The following is a 22,292-nucleotide window of genomic DNA, read 5'->3' as shown; positions in this document are numbered from 1 at the left end:
GTACAGTTGGCCCTGAAACAATAAGGATTTGAACTGCACAAGTTCACCTATATGCAGATTGTTTTCAATAAATACAGTACAGCACTGCAAATATATTTTCTCTTCCTTATGATTTTCTTAGTAACATTTTTTACTCTAGTTTACTTCCTTATAAGAATGTAGTAGGATAGCTCATATAACATACCAAATATGTGGTAATGAACTGTTTATGTTATTGGCAAGGCTTCCGGTAGGCTACTATTATTTTAGGCTAGCTACATTTGGAGAAAGTCAAAAATAATATGCAGATTTTCAACTGTATGGGAATTGGTGCCTCTAACCCTCGTGTTGCTCAAGAGTCAGCTGTATTAATCTGAGATGGCAAATTTCTAAATTTCTAACTTCTGTCTTACTTCTCATTCATAGTATGCCTACTTTATAAATTCAACCCTGACATCAGCTCTGTATTTCATTTTGCCAGTTACTCTTAGGAGGACCTTACCATTGTTCTATGTGCTATCAACAGCTCTGTATTAAGTGTCCTCCAGAAGGAAGCCTGGTATAGTAAGTGGAGGCATTTTTGATACCCACATTTCTTTGGAGAAAAACAGTGAGGTGAGTAGGTCACCTCGCAAAGCAAAACTACTCATAGACTAGGAGACATGCCTTAAGGATAAGATGAGGACAGGAGGAGAACAAAGATTGTAAGCAAAACAAAGAGTTATCAACTGTAAAAGAATATATTGGAATATGAAATTTATATTGTAGAAAAAGCTCTAGGAAGAAGCATTTAAAAATATAACAAGATAGTGATGTTATGACACAGTCAAGGTAAAGTTCACAGCTGTTACTTATCTTTATATTTTGCTTTGAGATAGGATGGGGAAAAAAGGGAAGGAAGAGAGGGAAGGAAGGAAGGAATCTCCCCTGAATCCAGAAGGGAAGGCGGGACAGAAAAAGGAAGGAAGGAGGAAGGGAGGGAACAAAGGGAAGGAAGGAAATAAAGAGCTAATTCAAGAGCACTAATTGAAAAAGCCTGCTTTTGAAATGTATTTTGAGCCTAGCAAACACTCTTAGATGTGGGCAGCAAAAGTTCACGGCTGGGTAGGGGAGGCAGGACTGGGCATTATGTCAGACAGTAGCCATTCAGCAGGTTGCATATGAGGTGAGGACCTGCAGGATTAGGAAGACTGAGAGGCCAGGCATAAGTTAGACAAAAGGTCAGTGCCTCTGCTAGAGCTCCAGTTCCCTTTTTCAGTGTTTACACAGAGAGGACAGAGATGCAGGTGTGTGTTTGCCTTTATTGCAGCTAGATTTAGTCAGTGCCCTAAACAATCCTGCCTTCTCCTGATTGAGGTGAGGGCAGAGGTGCTGAGCCTGGGGGAATGAATGCAGAGATGAGAAAAATACCAGCATGTCAATTGTGCAATTACTTAATACTTTTTGACGCCCATGGTGATAGGGCTACAGAAAAGAAAGAAGTGGAAAATGGACCTGCAAGAAAAGATAAACGAAGTTTTTCAAACAGGACACACATGTTCTAAATAGAACTGTATGTGTAGTATCATTAGAAATAATCGGAAGTATGAAAAATGGATGTTTAGGTAAGAATCACATATGTTAAAAATAACTTGTAAATATGATTTAAAATATAAAGGGTAGAACTTTGTGCTAATTTATTTTTCCTATTTTAAAAACAAATTAATGTTTATTTCTGAGAGAGAGAGCATGAGTAGAGGAGGGGCAGAGAGAGAGAGAGGGAGACAGAGAGAGAGAGAGAGAGAGAGAGAGAGAGAGAGAGAGAGAGAGGGAGAGAGAGAGAGAGAGGGAGAATCCGAAGCAGGCTGCAGGCTCTGAGCCGTCAGTAACCTCACCCATCACTCCCTCCTTCCCTTCCTTCTTTCTTTGATGTGGGGCTCGAAATCGGGCACTTAACCAACTGAGCCACCCAGATGCTCCTTTGTGCTAATTTAAATAAGAATAAAATAAGAATTTAATAGAAGTTTAAAATTGTTTTCCCCAAATTAATTTAAAATGTTCAGATAGAGAAGGAAGGCTTGTAGGAGGCCTATGGCTACACCCTTACTTGTAAGTAACTATAGACAATTATGAATCGAAGTGGAAATGATTGCAATTAGCAGAGAGCATCACGGTGAATCACATAGTCCAGTGGAAAAGTAAGCGTCATCTTGATAGATGAGAAATCTATGAGTTTGATGACCAAACACAGGCAGGGTAATGTGTATGAGGAACATCAGGCTTGGAAGCAAGGACGATTTCTTTAGATTGCCCTACAACTTTTGAGGGGCGGAAGCAAAGGGATGATGACCTATTAAATGTATCTCCATCTAACTGGCTTTTATATTCCTTTTTCATGTAATTTTTCTGCACTGAATCCATACTTCCAAAACCAAGAGGCCACTTGCTGTCCCAAAGTTAAATTCTGTGACTAAAGATTTACAATGTAATGCTTACTGCTAGATGCAGTATTTTGATGCATCATAGATAACTTTACACCATCAAGATATTATCTTTTAAAATTCTTTTTCAGTGACACAGCATGTTCATCAATCTGGATTTGGCCCTGGGACTGGAAAGGTAGGGAGTCCTTATCTCTATGGAATCAGAAGCAGAAAGTATACATGGAAAAAGTATGGGACTAAGGAGAGAAAAAAAAATTAGAGAAGGGACTCAGACCTCGTCAGGGTGTTCAAGAGCTGAAGACAAATGTGAAGAAAGTGCTGTATTATCTAGTTGCCAACTGGGCACCAGTGATTAGGGCACCAGTAAAGTAGAGATTATTTAGATGCTATATATTAGAATATATAATATATATTAAATTAATTTTTCATTTTAAGTTTCTAAATGTTAAAAGGGTCACCATGGGAAAAGTTCTAACTGTATTAGTCTTCTTAGCCTTATTTTATTATATATTTTTAGGGCTTAGTACTATTTTGTCATACAGAATTACATAACATAATTACATGTGTGGGATTACTCATGTAATCACTTTTTCAATTTTTTGGGCTGGTAATACTACCCTGGATATGAATATGGAAGGTAGCCAAGGCTCAGGCAGGATTTTGGGAAAAGTTCCTGAGTATTCTAGAATAATGTAAATACTTTTTTTCTCCCAAACCCTGGGGGAAATAGGTCCACAATCTGCTCCCACCAAGCTTGCTTTCTGGCTAGGTCCCAACATGTAAGGAACAAAGACTTATAGTTAGAAGACAACTGTCCTAGAAAACAGAACAGTTTGCTTCTAACTTCCTCCTGAAGTTCTCTGAACTTTTATCTCTTCATTTATTAAAAGAACAGGTTGTACCAAATTGTTTCCAGAATCTGAATCTTTGTCAGATTCTGTGTGATTTTGGATACTCTACCAACTTTTCCGTGCTATTTCCTTTAAGTGGGATAATAGTTGTTAACCTTACCCATAACTCCCTTCTTCTTTTCTTTCCTTCTTTCTTCTAAAAAGTGAACGAGATAACACTTGTGAAAACACATCAGGAATTCAAAATGTGGCATATAACTGCAAGGTATTATTTCAGTTTCTAAGGGAGCATAGGCTAACAGATATTGAGTGCACATTCTGCACCAAGCCCAGTGCTTTTTAATAGGTCATTTCACATACACTTAGTGAACTGACAAGGTGGTTGTCGGACCTTTGCTACAGAGGAGAAACATGGGATTCATGGAAGAAAAGGGATTTGTTAAAGGTCAAAACTTAAATAGCAGAAGTTAGGATTCAAACCCAGGCCTGCCTGATACCATTCTGTCAAGCTTATTTCCTGTGGCTTTTAAAGAATCAGATCCATGAGGAGAAGGGAGCTGGGTTTTCTTGTTCTGTTTTGAGTGACTATAATGGCTACTCTTCTGTTTCTTCTGAAGAAAGGATCTGAATAGCTACTTCTGTGGGGTAGACCTGGGAGATAATTTCCAGAATGGTGTTTCTTTTCCATTGTAATCTTTGCATTACTGTAACAGCTCATGCTAGGATCCTGAAGTTCTAATAATTGTTAAAAGTAGGTGTTGAGGAGGAAGTGCCTATATGGGGAATTTCAGGACATGCATCATTTTTAAAAGCCCCACAGATTATTTTAAATAGGCTTCCTCCCAGTGAGAATTGTTCTATGATTTAAAGCACTAAAAAGGGGGGTGGGGGGCAGAAGGATTTCCTTGCAAAATTTGAGAACTGTCATTCTAATTACTAAATAGCTATGGGTTTGCTTCTCAAAAGAAAGCCTGGAGACTCAGTCGATAGTGTCAATTAATTTCAAAAATAGTGCCCAATTCATATCATTTCAAAAGGAAATAGTAGCAATGAGGACACAGCTGTTAATAGCTAAATTTTTCTTTTTCATTGTCCTAGCAAGGTGACTAGTGGAGGGCTGCATCAGCCCTGACAAATATCTGCTTTAAAGCTTTAAGTTCCTTTCGGATCTTTGTTGCCAGAGTGTAAAAAGGCCTGGGATGGTTGTTTTATTTGATACTAATTCAGCTGGGCAAGCCATAACCAGGAGTGTCACATCTAAATGTCTGAACACACTGCTCATCTTCCACTGTGATTGGTCTCAGATTATAGTACTATGTCAAGGTTCATTTGAGCCAAAGCATTTCAATGCTAGATTTTACCTCTCACTGGCTCCAATGAAAGAAATTTCCTAAATGTAAAGGCTGAGAATTCCTTATCCTTTGATAATTTTATTATGTTCCTCTTCAGATTATTCTTGCAGATCCAGAGACAATTTTTTCTCATTAATGATAAAACTGCTAATTGCCAGTTGTGAATAGGGTAGAGAGTTTTTATTTTTAGTGTAAGTTTCTTGGGTTTCAGGGTAGGTTTTTGACAGTTTCAATGTTTTTTGTGTGGAAGCCAACCTACTACACCGAAAGAAAACAATTCACGTATCCTTAATATAAATTTTAAAAATTCTATTTAAAGTGGAAAAGACCCTCAATAAGCATGGGAAAGACCAGTTTTCTTTCTTTCTTTCTTTTTTTTAATTCTAAAAGTTAATTCTGTCTGCTGATTATAAATTTAAGAATATTTGACAGCATTTTTATTTCTAATAAGGCGTACAAATGTAGCTAACCCAAAGTGCATAAGCCCTCTATATATTCCATTTAACTTTTCAGAAGCATTCATATCTACTAATTCTCTTTTATCATTTGCAGTTTGATTAATAATATGAAGGTGTTTATAGGAAATTTGACTATAAGCCAAATCTCTTGGAAGTAATTATTGGTTTCCATTAAGAACTTAAAAATTGAAGAGGGAAGAGGGCTATAATGAAGACACAGAAGGCTTTCATGTAGGATGATGGGCAAGATTAAATTAAAGAGGGCATTGAGGAGAAATAGAACCACTGTGTTTCTCCTCAAACAATTTATTGCATCAGATTTAATTTATTCATCGTCCTTAAAAGATTATACTTTCTGTGGATAGCCGCCAGCTGTTCATTTCCCAAACTAAGCTGGAGCCACTGATTGGAGACTCATATGAGGGTGCTGAAGGGCTGTGCAGTAGAAACTGTATTTGGTGCTAGTTTTATCATCCTTGGTCCTTCTTCCTAGATTAATGTATATAAGCTAGAGTTTGAAAGTTAACAATGTTCTTGGGGATGAGGCAAATTGGTTAAGATAGAAAGGAATTTTAAAATGCATAATAATTTCACATTAATATTTATAAGGATCAACTCAAAGTTTCCAAATATGCACCGATCCACTTTGTTGTTGTCTCAAAACAAAAATAAAAACAAAAAACCCTGCAAAGCATGTCGCTAATTAGTTATCTTTCATATTTTCCTCAGTTTATTTTCAGCTCTGTGAAGTTAGAAAGATGTCACACCAGCGACTGGTTTTATAAGACAAAAGGTACTATTTTAATCTTCAAAAAACAACAGCTTGCAGGGGTCAATCTTTTAAAGTATATGCTTCTCTGGCTGCAATTATTAATCAGTTTCCTTCAGGAAATATATGAAATTAAATATTAAAGTACAGATCTGAACAGTGCTACAGTCTCACGGCTTCTGAGCGCATGATTTCCTTGTTAGCCTGAAATAACTGACCTTCTTCAAAACGAATGTAGAATCTGCATGAATACAAAATCGCTCATTCTGTCTCTACACCTCATCATTTGGGCTTTGTTTACTTGCTAACACTTTATCTCTATTAATAAGCATAATTTCTTAGAAGTTAACTTTTATGATGGCAGAGTTAACTGCTAAATAAATATTTGGTTTGTAAAAAGGATATTTATATATTTGCTCAAATTATTATGGGTTCACTTAGCTAACAATATTTATTTACCATCTATCATGTGTCAGGTCCCACTTTAATTGCTTGAAATCAATAAATAAAACAAAGGACCTGTTGGAGAGGAAGAATTTTCATTCAACTTTTAAGATTCTTTTAGTTGGCTTAAGAATTAAATGACATGAGACAGATTGACGGGAGACAATCGGATTTAATTATGTACATGCAGGGGCTTCATAAGAATATGAGGCCCGCAGGCAGCTGAGGCTTCTTCTAAGGAGAAGAGGATGGGGTCTGGGACTTCAAAGAGGAGGAAGACAATTCATAGGAAGGTGAAATAAGCAAATGTTTGGTAAACAAATGTTTGCTGGGCCGTATGGAACCAGTGGGGCACAGGGAGGACTTCGCTAGGTTTCTCTGTCTACCACAGGTAGTTCGTATTATACTGTAGTTATCTATGCTGCTAGTTCCTGTCTTGGAAAAGATCCTCAGAATTCTTTTAGGCTGTTAGTGGGGAAGCAAAAAGAAAAACTTCTTGAGATTTGATTTCTGTTTCTTTTTTTTTTAATTTTTATTTTATTTTATTTTATTTTTTAATACAGTTTATTTTTTTAACATATGCAATTATTTTCCATCATTTACAATACAGTAGTTTCAATGATACTCCAAACGGAAAAGCAAAGTAAAAAATCAAAACCCCCACTTGTATTTCATGTAATTAGACTTATACAAAAATTAGAAGGTTAGGTACCAACTAGTTAATCACCTAATTTCACAGCTATCTGAAGTGGCAGTTGTAATATAGCAGCTTATCTATGTTTCTTAAAACTAATTGGCCTACAATATTCCACATGTCAAAGAGACCTATTTTGGGATAGCAAATTCCACAGACTCTACCCAATGAAGCTTACATTTTTATGGAAATAAAAGGTATTAATAATACATGTGTATCATAAACAAATCACACACAATGACAGAGGGTGAAAGTGCCATAGCAAAAATTTTAAAAAGAAAATGTAGGTAAGATTAAGAGGAGTCACAGGTGTCAAGTGTTTTTGGTGTGGGGAGGAGAGTTGCAATTTCAGAATGACGATCTGTTTGCCTTATTAAGAAAGTGACATTTGGACAAAGCCGTGGAGGAGGTGGGGAACTTGGTAGTGCAGATGCTTGGAAGAAGAACATTCCAGGCGGAGGAAGGAACTAGATCAAATACTCAAAAGCAAAGGCAATTCCTGGAGTGTGTAAGAAGGAGGGGAAGAACAATTGTAGTAGATTGAGTGAAAAGGTGGCTGCAGGAGATGAGATTAGAGATGGGTCAGAAGTTGGGCCTTGGGTAGATCTTGTAGGGCATAACTGGCTGTTGTGAGGACTAGGAATTTTGGGAAGCCACTGCAATGTTTTGAGCTCAGAAGTGATATCATTTGGTTTATTTAGACTCTGGGTACATTTTGAATGTGGAGTCAACAGGATTTTTTTTAATGGATTAGAATTGAGTGCCAGAGTCCAGCTCTAGCAGGTCCAGGGTTCCCTAAAGGATGGATGGTGTCAGCGAAAGAGGGAGGGATGAGAGAGCCATGATAGTCTTTCTGATCACCAAGCAGGCATCTCTGCACTGACTTAGACTCCGCTTTATTTATGGTTAAGTGTACGGGGCACAGCACCGAAGTGGCATTTGCCTTAGACAATGATTTCTGATGACAAATTTATTTGGTATGTAAAAATTCCCCAGAATAGAGATTTGTAGAAGACTTTTGAATAATCTTTATCAATAGTGATTGGTGAAGGTGATTTAGATGCTTATCATATGGGGAAGGAAGGTATCTTCAGCATTCAAATACAAAACAATGTTTTTAGTATAGCAAAGACAAAAGTTAGTTCTTTGTGAGCAGGGGTCAATAGCCTGTTTCCTTGAAGGAAAGAAAAACAGGTTTCTAAGGAAATGCAATATTTGCTCCTGTAATCACAAAAGAAGAAATTCCTAAGGTAAGTTTCTTTCACAAGGTGCAATCAGCATATTTTATTGTCAGAATAAGGGGACAAGTCACTCTGGATACCAATTAACAAGGTGCCTTGGGGAGTCAGTGCTCAGGCAAAAATAATAAAGTGGGGGGGGTAGCTATGAGTCACCATCTGATGGCAGGAGGCCTTGCAAACCCACCTTAATCTCACAAGGAGTATTCTCAATTTAGTGAGTTCAGAAATGGCCCCCAACACTTCAGAAAGACATAAAACTGTAAAACTGAATGTATTACCTATGGAAACTGTAAATATCTTGGTATATAATATTTATGGCAAATAATAGTAATATTCATAGTAGATATTAATATACAAAGCATTGCCATGTGCCAGATACTTCTCTGTTTTGCCTGGGCTAACTCAGTTAATCCTCACAACATCCTCTCATTGGTACACCATTACTGTTTCCATTTTATAGAAGAAGAATGTGAGGCACAGAAAATGAAGTTCTTTGCCCAAGATCACACAGCTGTAAGAGACAGAGTTGGATTTAATTTGGGGTGTTACAGAGTGTGCTCATAACCTGAAAAGTTCTTACAGTGCAGCAAAATTATTTACTGGCAAAGCCCAAAATAAGAAAGGGTAACCAATACCTCTTATTTTAGAATAAATCTTCTTTTACTTCTTTTTAAGGAAAAGATAACAAAACTGGAAAGTGTTGACAGTGCTAAGGGGGATGATTATATTACCTCAGATAGTAATATCTTAGGTTTATGCCAGGAGAGCAACTGCAGTCTTTCGACAAAGGTTTATTTCTCCCTGGTGTTACAAGTCTCTCAAGAGCCAACTGCACTTCACATCTTACTATCTTCATTTCAGAACTCAGGCTGATGGGGCAACCATTATCTGAGACATGTCTGTATCATAAATGAGAGAGAAAAGGTACCAAGCCATAAGCTTCTTCTTAAATCTTATGTTGAGTAGAGACACACATTGCCTCTGCATACCTTTAATTGGCCAGTGCAAGTCATGTGACCACTATTAACACAGCTGTGCCGTGCACATAGAGAAGAACATGAAATTGTGAGAACATTCTAATCTGCCCAAATGACACTATGTTCATTCTTACATACTTTGCAGGTGCTAATCTGTTGGCATTTTCCTGGGTTGGACCCACCTATAAATAAAGCAACACACAACATAGTTGATGCATTCCTTGAGTTGGGAGATCGCTTAGACTGTCTCACTCAGAAAACCCGTGAAAAATTTTGATTGAATTTTGATTGATAGGTTTTCTGACCAGGGCCCAGTGGGGGGAGGTGAAGGGGTGGGGTGTTCCTCTGGATTTTTCTCAGCAAATGGATTCTGACATTCCATGAAACCCATTTCTTCTGAAGAGAAATAAAGTACCATGCTCTATAATATTGGTGGGTAACCTGAACTTCAGCCAGCTGTTTGTATCTCATGAAGGAGAAAACTGGTAGGACCTAAATTAACTATTATTTCACAATCATACCTTGCTGCTTTTATTAGAGGTCATATGTAAAATTGTATCACTTTGCACATTTCTCCCATAGAATTGAAAACAATGGCTTCATATTCTAAATTTTTCTCCTTACTACTCAACATAGCACTTGGCAAATAGAAAGCAGTCAAGGGGTTCTTAGCTGACTCAATCAATAGAGCGTGTGACTCTTGATCCTGGGTTTGTGAGTTCAAACTCATGTTGGATGTAGAGATGACCTAAAAATATAATATGAAAAAAAAAAAAAGAAAAGAAAAGCAGTCACAGAATGAATGAATGAATGAATGAATGAATAACTACCTCAAAGTCAGGTGACTTCATTTAATCAAGGTTGTGCTGAAAGCAAGTGGTATATGTCAGTGATCTAATATTTTAATTTTGGCTCTTTTTGCTTCACTCTAGAAAATATTTATAAATGGATCAGTTGGATCAATGAAAGTGATTGTTTTCCAAGGTCTTTCCTAGGAATGGGCTGTTTGGGAAAAGTGGCCAGATTTGCATGTCATAAAAGAGAAGGGTGTTTTTTTTTATATATATATATGTGTCAGAAAACATGTAGTTTTGTTTGTTTTGCTTTGCTCACTCCTCAGTGAGGGTCTGGTTTTGTTAGCTATGAGTTATAAGCTGTACAGTAGAAAGTTTCTTGAGATTTAGGATAATTTATAATATTTTCATGAGAGTAATTTACCCCGTTTGTTTCTTGAAGTACTTGTTTTGCTAAAGATTCTCCAGTGTCCAAAGTATTGGATTTAATTTATGTTTAAATTACATACCCCTCCCCACAACTTCTCCTGTACATCTTAATTTGCTATAAATCATTTGATCTGAAAAGGGAAAACTATGGAATTGTCTCATGAACAGTTGCTTTCAAAATTTAACATTACTGTTTTTATTCCTTTATACCATAAAGGTCAGTTTTTAAAATCTGAATTGATTTTATCTTTGCAAAAAATTTACTTCAACACAAATGTGAACTATTTTTTTTTGTTTCATTTTGTTTTAAGATGAAAACAGTTTGTGTATCACACACACAAAAAAATCACAAAATTTGGAATGAGATTCAATTTTTTACAAAGGAAAAACCATCTTATTGAATGTAGGCTCATTTTATAACAAGTCTCATTTCTTTTCCTTTTTTTGAAATTATAATTCTAGAACTTCTGCCCAAATCGTCAAAACTATGAATAGAAATTTGTCTTTTTATTTTACTAATAAACTTCTTTCCTGATAGGTGTCTTTTTCCATAGGGGAACAGGACTAAGTTTAGCACTGTCAAATACTCCAGGATCAAAGCTCTCTGTCAGTCTCCAAAATGGAATACCTACCACCAGCCTTTCAACTACAAGTCTTTATGAACCTGGACTTTTTGGACCCAAGTTAGAAGTCTGTCAATTGAATTCCCTTTATAAAGTTTTACTTCAGTTAGGTGCCCTTAGCTTCATTTCCCCTCAGGGTTCCTATAACTTCAGTAGAATATTTTCTGGAAAATGATACCTTTCAGTGACTTGTGCCTGAGTCCTATCAGAATTTTTATATTAGTTGCCAATACTCTAGTACTTTCTTCCTTCTGTATCTAACTAATTATAAAATTCTGGATGTACTTTACTTCATTTTTACAGAGATTATTTCTATCCTGGTGGTTTTTCATCTTATTTTTGCTTTTCTCTGATCTAGTACTAGAGTTTTTAAATATAACACTGACTTACTTCCTTTTTCTCCCATGAAGAAAGTAGAAAAATACAATAACTGGTCTTTTTATGTTGAGGACCTGAACCTGCACCAAGGCCCTGCCCTTATCTCTAACCTGCATTAACTGGCACATTTCAATCCTGAATAACTGATATCATTTTTCATGTCACCTTAGAAAGTAGGAAACTCTTTTATAAGGAGTGATTCATATGCAAATCTGCAAAGCTCTGCCTCTTAGAATTGACTCAGATTTGAGTTGCTTTTTCATTTTTGAAAGTAATAATGAACTTAATTGCTCTTCTAGCATTATCTGTGCTACTGTAAGGAGGGACCTTCCATAGTTTTAGGACTTTGTCAAAAGCTATCTCCACACAGGGAAGAAAGTAGTCATGAATATAAACACTTAACATTTTCATATCTAATGCCTTCATAATTTCAACATTTCGATCTATGGATAGATTGAGCGATAGACAAAATTAAATTCTGTTAGTTGTCCACATTTGTTTGCCAGCTTAAGCATCTGTTTCCTCCTTCAACTTTTCCTTTTACCCGTCTAGGTTGTTGGCTGAGACAAGCTGGTAATCAAAGACAGATTAAGGAGAGAAGTTTAGTAGTAGCACAGGTACCTCCGGCATCTCTGAGGGGTATCTGGGAAAATGAGCAACTCCCTGAAGTGGCCCAAGCCATCACCTTAAATACCTTCTCCAGAAAGACAATAGATCTGTGACGGAGGGACAGCGCTGGAAGCCTAGCAGGAGAAAACCCGCAGTAAACCAAGGTTAAGGTTGTTATGGAGATCTGAGTCTGTGTCCTTTCATTGTTAAGACTTTCTAGGGATTCAGTTTTCTTACTCTTCCTGACCAAACCTTACAAATGCAGATTTCCTTTATAAATGTAAATGTGTCCTACACAAAGGTAACTTCTGCTGGGTTTTCAGAGCTTCTCAGATATCTGCTTTCTTAAAAATGATCCGTTTACAATAATCCTTCTTCCAAAGAGTCATATGCATATGAGGGTGGCAAATTCTGCTCCCCTTCAATATCATGTTTGAGCTCAGAAAAATACCACGAGAAATTTGGTGACAAGTTTTCCTATCCACTGTTGAAGAACTCAGGCAGTGTCATTTAAATTAAACAACTCTGAAAATTTTCAGTCTCCATTCTGATTTTGTTTATTTATTTTGAGAGAGAGAGCACGTGCGTGCAAGCACATGAGTGGGGGAAGGGGCCTAGAGGAAGGAGAGAGAGAATCTAAGCAGGCTCTGTGTTGGACTTGATCTCACCACCACATGATCTTGATCTGAGCCAAAATCAAGAGTTGGACACTTAACCGAGCCACCCAGGCACCCCCCCATTCTGATTTTTTCAGTAAGGTTTGCAATCACATGAAAATTAAATATAGAGCGTAATTTCATATTCTATAATTCTACGTTCTCTGGCTGGTTAGTATAGCCAGAAATATAGACAACTGAAATATTTGATCTTACTACTAGATTGTTTCTGTTTGAAAAAGTTGGTTTTATAGTTAGCATAATTTTTTAAGTATAAGTTGAAAGTATTTAAAAATATTGTCTAAAATCACCTTTTTCCAATAAGTTTTACCTTATTTCATCCATCCTAAGAAGAAGCTTCTTTATTTTAACCTAGACTTACATTACTTATATTTTGATTAAATGTGATTTTTGGCAGTTAATCCACATGATTATCAAGGAAATGTTGAAGTTTTACATATATTCATCCTTACTACAATGCTGTCAAGGTCCTTTTTTAAAATTTTTATTTTTTTTTGAGAAAGAGAGAGAAAGAAAGAGTGAGGTGTGTGTGTGTGTGTGTGTGCGTGTGTGTGTGTGTGTGTGTGTGTGTGTGTGTGTGTGTGAGAGAGAGAGAGAGAGAGAGCAGAGGAGGGGCGGAGGGAGGGAGGAAGACACAGAATCCAAAGCAGGCTGCATGCTCTGAGCTGTCAGCACAGAGCCTGATGCGGGGCTCAAACCCACCAAATCTGGGATCATGATCTGGGCGGAAGTCAGGCACTTAATTGACTGAGCCACCCAGGCACTCCACTACAATTCTATTTAAAAACAAAAATCCAAAGGAGTAAATTTGAAGATCTAATTGGCTTTACTAAGCTATTCATGAATCAGGCAGCATCTCTTCTAGCAAGTAGAGGGGAGCTCCAAGCTATTATAGGAAACAAAAGGTTCTTATAGGAAGGAAGATAGGACAAGAAGTTATTAGCAAAAGAAAAGAAAGGATGTTTCAGGCAGAATCCCTTCCCTTTTAGGGAAGCACAGGGGAATCTTACTCAGATTACCTCATCTTCCTTTTGGGAATAAAGAGGACTCATGTGAGAGATGACTTCATAGATGCTTCTTAGAAAAATCCTGACTGACCAATTAAGACTACATTTCTGGGGTAGGCCGAAACTGCAAGTCTGTAGGTATTGGGTACAGTTCGATGAGTCAGCCTGAGGCCATATTGGACCTTTGGTTTTCTTTTTAACAAGGTTTACCCCTTAGTAGATATGCAAGTAAAAAATATTGTTAAAAAATTTGAAGGGAACTAAAAAGAATATATTGGTAATCACTCAAAGATAAGGATTTTAAATGAACATTTTACAATTCTTAATTGGCTTCCTTCACTCTATAATTCAGTATATTACAGGAGGACAAAAAGCAGGTAGGTGTGAACTAAAGGTTAGCTAAATTAATTATATTTGCTATGCCTGTGTTAAATTATTAGTTGAATTATTGTACATTCCTCCATATAGGTCTCTCTCTGCCTTGCTCTATGTCAGTTCCATCTCCCAAACTGCCAACAAGTTAAGCTTCTTACTATAAACTTTGATCTTAATTAAGAGACTTTCTTTAAAGATTGCATATTGCTTTCTAGATAAAAATGTAGAATCTTTAATGAACCACTCTAGACCTTTCTCATAGGGCCCCACTTTTTCTTCCATCCTCAAAGCCTATAGGGCTTGTTGTAAATTACTAAAGCACTTTTCCCAAACATACTTTGCCCTTTGGCATATTCTTACCTTTACGTAAGCCTACATGAGCATCCATCTCCCTGTCTACCCACCCTATTATACTAATAGTCCTTTAAGATGTAAATCTGATCATATTTATTCTGATAAACTTCACCAATGTTCATCTATTCGGGGCAAAATACTTCTCTTTTAAGTGTTGACACATCCCTAGGCCCTTCCTTGAAAAGGAACTCACCATTTCTAACATTGGAACCTGAGCTTGTTTAGAAGTCTTCCTTCCTGCCCTGCAGTCTGCATAGTGCCAGGAACCTAATAGGTACAGAATACATGGATTTTGTTTGTTTATTTTTTTCTTACTTTGTTGTAGTCTTTTATGAGTACTCCACATCAGTTGATTTTTGAATTGCTGAAGTCTTAGGGGTACCTGGGTGGCTCAGTTGGCTAAGCATCCAGCTTTGGCTCAGGTCATGATCTCACGGTTCGTGGGTTCGAGCCCCGCGTCAGGCCCTGTGCTGACAGCTAGCTCAGAGACTGGAGTCTGCTTCAGATTCTGTAGCTCCCTCCCTCGTTGACCCTCCCCTGCTTGCACTGTCTCTGTCTCTCAAAAATAAATTAAAAACATAAAAATTAAAAAATAAATAAATAAATTGCTGAAGTCTCCTAGACTGTGGCATTTATGATTTGCATGGGTATTTTTTTGTTCCCAGAGGAACATACATTTTTTTACAATAAAGTAAAATAGCTACCCTTTTCTTTGTGAAACATTTTTAAAAATAACAGCTTATTAAAAAGTTATCAACTGAGGACTCTGTCCGTGTCACTTCTAATTAGAACATACTTGGAAATTTAGATTCCTTTCAATCCCTTATATGTAAATGCTGCATGGTCTAATGCTTATTATATACCATAAATAGTCTTTTAAATCAAAGAGTCATTGTTCAGTTCTATTCCTGGTCAGTTTAAATGTAGCATAACAGTGGAAATATGCCTTTTCAATATGCTACATGAATGTATATCAAGGCTTGATAGCTGAACTGTCAGAAATCCTAAATTCATCAGAGATACATTATTTTTATGTAGATAAAAAGATGTGGTTCCCCATTATATTACATGAATTGTCATCATAATATTACAGTTAAAGCTAATGAACCATTCTCTGGCATTTGAAAAGCCAGTTAATGTCGTGTTTTCCTGATGAAGCTCAAGTTTATAAATGAATTAAGTCTGTTTGTGTGGGTGTTGTAATGATCATGAAATGATTTCTCCACATTTTAAAATAACCCCATTCTGCCCCCATTTAAGGCTAGCATGACCTACAAAAAGGCATAGTCCTATTCATTTAATCAAAATAAGATACGTAGGGTTTTAAGGGGAAAAATAATTCTCTAAGGAAAATTATTTATCATAGCTTGAAATACAACTTGAAATTCAAGTTGTATATTTGACTTAAAATTTTATTTATTTACTTATCTTTTTACCTATTTACTTTTGTATTTTTAATTATCCAGTCCCAACCAAACGTGGACTCTACCATACCCTTAGTGTATTTCTACTTTAAGTAGAAGTACATTAATGGTTGATACAGCTTTCCTGTTTCACAAATAACAAACTAAAAAAAAAAAAAAAAGAGCCAAAAAAACTCAAAAATTCCCAGTGACTTTTAATTTGTACTCTACTCTCTTTCCTAAAATTCTGTTGAATTTTAGATGAATTCCAGTTACCATAAGATGACGGGTGCTGTTGAGTTGGGAGGAGACCACATTTACCTTGTGAGCCAATAACCCAGTTAATCCTTGCAAAAGCCTTTTAGCAACTTTTGAAGAACAAATTTCAGATTTTATTTTGTTTTATTGAGTAGGTTATTGAAAAACCTCACATATGTTCACTTTAACAGTAATTGATATTCTCCTACTGCCATTTTTAAAGATTTTCTCTTATTTTTATGTTATATAAAAATATAAATATATTTAATTATAAAGCAAATATAAAATAATTTTAACATAAATAAAAATATAAAATATTATTATGTGTGTGTATATATATGTGCATTTTATTAGAATCCCTAAACCTGAATTTACCTCTTTGAAGTATTGAACTGAATAATGATATTGAGTTAGCCATTGCTCATTGACTCCTCTTATTTTATGCATTAGTTAGTTTTACCTTTCAAGAATCATAAAAAACAGTCTCAACTGGGTATTAAAATGACAGCATTGGAGCACCTGGGTAGCTCAGTTGGTTAAGGGTCCAACTGTAATTCGGGCTTAGGTCATGATCTCAGGTTACCGAGATTGAGCCCCAAGTAGGGCTCCAACTTCACATTGCAGAGCCTGCTTCGAATTCTCTCTCCCTCTTCTCCTTCCTCTCTCTTTCGCAAAATAAATAAATAAAACAAAATAAAATGACATCATTATACATCCACACTGAGTTTTTTGTTTTCAAATTTCTACAGGTTTACTATCTCTTGTAAAGCATGGATATGACTCACCAATATTTGTTTGTTTTTGATCAGCTGTTCTAGTGCTGTCCTAACAGAATCTATGGTTTAGGTTTTTCCTCTACCTAGGAGAGAGGCTTTTTGTATAGGTCTTTTATTTACACAATGTCATCTAAAGTTTTAACTCAAATTGAAGTTAAGATGGTTTCAAATTAAATTATTGGCTTGACATTTGATGTGGTAGTGATGAAAGTGCTGAATGGAAATCTGAAAAATTTGGTCCAAATTCTGGCTCAGGTATATATCAGCTGTGTGATTTTAGACAGGTTACTTAACTTTTATAAATGTTAACTTTGTCCTCTTACCACTGAAAGTAATACTATTGATTCCTGGGTCCCTGTGAGCATTTTTTAAGAAGGATCAGAGAACTATAGGATATGGATTTAATTTTAAAATTAAAATTCAGTTGGTTGAGTGCGGGACTCTGGATTCTGGCTCAGTCATCATTCCGGGGTTGTGGTATCGAGCCCTGTGTCAGGCTCCATGAGAACATAGAGCATGCTTAAGATTCTCACTCTCTCTCCCTCTCACTCTCTCTCCCTCTCTCTCTCCTTGTCTCCCTCTCTCTGTTTTAGCTCCTCTCTCCCACTTGCATGCTGCTCTTTCTCTCTAAAAAAGTATAAAATAAAAATAAAAAATAAAAGCAAATTATAATATATAGGTGAAACCTTTGCTTCCAGATATTAGAGTTTACTCCATAATTTAAGGCATGAAAACTACATGCAGAGAAGGAAAGCAACTAGAAGTGTGGTGGGCTAAAGCCCTCAAATCTAGAAAGAGTCTATGCTAGGATTATTAAAATTTGATTCTCTCACCCGGTTGACTAATTCTCTTAAGTATATTCTATTTAATTTTTAAAATCTGTGTGTGTATGTTAGTAGTTTTCCTCAATATGACAGAATTTTTAAAGATTCCAATTTTGTTTATGTGTCATTCTCTGCCCCCTTAGCCTAATAAAAAAAAGATATAGTGTCAGTTGTTTAAGGCAGTTGTTTAAGGGGTCGGACAAACAGAAATTTATATTCAGCCTTGCCACTTAGATTCATAAACCCTGGCTTTTTTGTAAGATTGGGAGCCAGAATATTTATTTTGTACTATTCTTTCATATGGCAAATATTCTAGGAACTTAGGTTGTTCTATTATATTTCCATGGCTTTGTACATGCTGTCCTTTCTGCCTGATATGCTCTTACACGATCTATCCCCCTAGAAAACTTCAGTGCATCCTTTCAGCTTTACCATGGAATACAGGGTATCCTTAATAATGTCTTCTGTGACACAGTCAGCCAGCTTGTGTCGCTCTTCATATGCTCATACTCATACATCTGTACTGTAACTCCCAATGAAGCAATTAAATTATTTACAGCTTTTTGTTTGCTTATTCTTTCCCAACTAGATGGTGTGCTTTTAAGGGAATGAGAGTGATGCATAGCAAGTACTAGCTTCCTAAGTAGTGAATGAATAAATGTGGAATATGCCTAAGCCTAACATGTAAGGCAAACAAGAATATCCATTTATCTTTTCTTTTCTTTTTTTAAAAAAATTAAAATAGGGGCACCTGGGTGGCTTAGTTGGTTGAGCATCAGATTCTTGATTTCAGCTTAGGTCATGATCCCAAGGTATTGGATCCAACCGCAGATTCTCTGTCTCTCTGTCTACCCTTACCTTGGATGTGCAGGGACTCTCTCTAAAATAAGAAAAAAATTATAAAAAATTGAAAAACAGGGGCGCCTGGGTGGCTCAGTCAGTTAAGCCTCCGACTTCAGCTCAGGGCAGATCACACGTTCATGGGTTCGAGCCCCGCGTCGGGCTCTGTGCTGACAGCTAGCTCAGAGCCTGGAGCCTGCTTCCGGTTCTGTGTCTCCTTCTCTCTCTGACCCTCCCCCTCTCATGCTCTGTCTCTCTCTGTATCAAAAATAAATAAAACATTAAAAAATTAAAAAAAATATATATAATAGTTCTTACATATATGTATATATATGTATACATATACACACACACATATATATGTTGTGTATCTGTGGTTAAAGTTATATGTAAAAATTATATATGATATATAAGTAGATAATCTTAATTTTTAAATGATTTTTAAAGTATTTATATATGTAGTATTTAAAAATTTACCTTATGATTGCCACATGCCACAATTAACATTTCAAGAGATAAAAAGTTAACTCATTAAAGGTGCAAAAATACGTCAAAATCTTAGAATTAAACTATTGCTTTATTTCAATCGGTACAAATTTTGGCAAAGACATTTAGAGTACAAACTTTAGACCAGCAGTCACAAAGTTTGCAGATCCCCTTTGATCAAACTCATCCAAGTGACGTAGAGTAGAAGGGTTTTTTTCATGGAATATTTTGTGAGCATTAAGAATAAGCTAAAGAACTCACTTAGTGCCCATGTATTTTCCCTAGGGACATAGAATTTTAAGTCAGTATAGTAATTTAACTGGATATAATATGATACAGTATAATAATTATGTGAAAGTATTTTGTTAACTCTATAAGATGTTTAGAATAATGGATATTGTTGTTAGGACAAAACTACATGCAAAGCAGGCTCACAAGAATGTGAATTTTTTTTTTTTTACTGGATTACCTATCCATATAAATCTGTAGGGATAATTTCTGCATTCAACATAATTTTAAGAGGTCATTGTTAGGTAATAGCTCAAAACTGCCAACATCTCAAAAATGTATCAAGAAATGGAAAGTTTCCTTGAATAATTTGTTTTTTTGTTTAAGACTCTTACCTGCTAAAAATATAGAATCTCATATACTGGAACTATCCTAAGGACTGAGAGGGTGATAAAAATCTTAGTTGTAATATTACTTTTCTCAGTAGCAAATGGCTCATGTCTTCTACTTTAATCTATGCTGGGAATTTATATGCATGTTTAAGAGGAGAACTCATTTGTAACTGAAAATACAATAAAACTGAAATAAGTGGCCAGAAAATTTTAATAGTTATTCAAAAGCAGACAGGTCTCTACCCATGCAAGTTTTTTATATAAAAAATGTTCAGTGTGCTTTTTCTTCAAGGTTAACTCTTTCTTAAGAATAGGATAAAATGATTCTGACACATAGCATAACCCAGGAAACTAAAGCAGCGTTTCTTCTACAAACCATGGAATTTCCAATCTTCATAATGTAGTTGAATTTGCAAATACCACCAATAATATTTTGGTTATTGGCATGCGGCCATGGAAGAATTTCCTCATCCATATGTAATAACATATGTCAGGGAAATAGAAATGATTACTGAGTTATTATTGCTATACCTTGGTTGATGGAATGGTGGCACAGAAAAATTAGATAATGTGTCATGCTTTAAGGTCACGACTGATTAATTTCATCTTAAATTTCATGACCCTACCTTTCTTGCCTGTTGACTCTACTGCTTTGAAAAATGATATGTTAAACATTGTTTATTTTAATAAGATAAAATATACACAAATGTCTGTGGGTGACTGCCAGAGAAATTTCAAGTTTGCCTTTCTTGAAGTCATTCTTAAAATCCCTGCATACCCTATTTCCATCTGTGGCCTGGAAATCTTTCTAAAATAATATATTTTCCTAAAACATTAGTACTCTTTGTTGAGTACACATGAAAGTAGACTTTCCAAATGTCTTGAGTTAATCAGACTACATTATGTTGAAATGTGATTTCAACATTCAAATGTGACTGGGGAAAGTACCTGTGACATGTGGGCAGAGTCAGGGACATACCCTTAATTATTCAGCTTCTCTCTTACCTGAGAAACTGAGACCCTTGTCCAGATGGTAGAGACACAAAGTCAAGTTGGCTTGGATCCCTGGGGGTATCACATGCCTTGAAGTATTACGGACACTAAAATACTTTACATGTCAATGAAGCTTAAATTTCTCACTGATACTAATTATGAGGTTATGATACAATACTGAGCTTTGGGGTTTGTCAGCACACCATAACCTATTCTGTCCTGACATACATAATTTTCTCCCCCGAAGGACCTATGACTTAAATAATAACTGCAATAAATGTATGTAATATGTAAAACCATGAATTTTTAGGAAAATAGAAGTATAGCAAACATCAGAGTGCCAGTTCAAATTGTAGAAAGCTTTCAGAAGTACTTACTGCACAAAGAAAAGCACATTGGTGGTCATGAATATTTTTATGGGAATAATATAAAGCCTTGCCAGTATTGTTTTACCAACATCATCATTAATAGTCCTAGAAAAAAGAACCAATCAGGACTGTGTTTATGTGACTGTGTTTTAGGATGGCACTGTATTTGTCCATTTATCTATGTCTTTCCTCTTCCATTTATAAAGCACTGCATTTGTTCTGAAGTAAGTAGGGTCTGTAAGTCAGGGAGTGTGGGGATGATGAATTGGAGCTTTACCACTCAGGACCTACAGTGGCTTCTGATATGGCTCAAATTCCTTAGTAACATGACTTTGGGAAATAACAAAAATAAAAGTTAAGAACAATACATAGAAATTGAAATAGTCAATAGATTTTCAAATCTGAGTCATCATTAGATGGATAATATTACTAAATTTTACTGTTTTTTTGTGGTTTTGCTATGAGCAAATTTTAGAGCTACCAACTTCCTGATGATACCACATTAAATATTTTTGTAAGGAAACTATCCAGTTGTTATGCAGGCATTGAGTATTTTAGGGACAAATCTTGGGCCACAATATATAGAAAACTCTGACAAAGAAAGATAGATGTAAGCCCTTTCCCCAAATCCAAACTGAGATAGCATCCTGCTATATTACAGTTTTGCAGAATTTAAGTATACATATTTATACGTTCTTAAAAATTGTTTTAGATGTTTTTATCCTAAGAGCACTGACAACCTACCAATAATTATGAGTTAAATAAATTATTTAAAACCACAAAATAATTTCTTAAGGAGTTGTCACACGCATCAAAAATTCCAAGGTGTTACTTACAAAAGCTTAAAAGTAGGAATAATTTTTACAGTATATTGTTAAAGGAATCAGATAAAAGTATAATACACATAATAAAACTCTTATTTTGTAAAAGGTAATTATGTATTATCATTGTTTTTTGCTTAAGGGAAGTGATTTCAAGTTTTATTGATAATAATATGATACACAATGAAAATAAAACATGACAGATTTATCTATGGCTACATTCTGCCAAGTTCTTCATTATCTTTTTAATTTGATCTAATGAGAGGGATGAAAGAAAGCCTTTCTAGTGCTACATTGAAAAATAAGTTGTAAATTAATAGGATAAAAAATACATAGAAATGTCATTAATAATTTCAAATATAACTGAGGAAGATTCTATTTTCGTCAGGGATAGGATCTTCCCAAATATTAGCAAAAAATATAGGTAAAAATCATGAAGAAACAAAGTATGCCAATACTGGGAGTGAAA

The 22,292-nt window shown here is 35.6% G+C and overlaps 1 protein-coding gene across 1 annotated transcript in view; it reads left to right on the top strand.

Annotated features, from left to right (window-relative positions):
* Positions 1-22,292, top strand: part of KCND2 (potassium voltage-gated channel subfamily D member 2) — a 468,460-nt gene that overhangs the window by 93,385 nt on the left and 352,783 nt on the right. The window lies entirely within an intron of this gene.

This window comes from Suricata suricatta, chromosome 2 (assembly GCF_006229205.1).
Source record: "Suricata suricatta isolate VVHF042 chromosome 2, meerkat_22Aug2017_6uvM2_HiC, whole genome shotgun sequence".
NCBI classification, from domain to species: domain Eukaryota; kingdom Metazoa; phylum Chordata; class Mammalia; order Carnivora; family Herpestidae; genus Suricata; species Suricata suricatta.
This window is presented reverse-complemented; position numbering and strand designations above follow the sequence as displayed.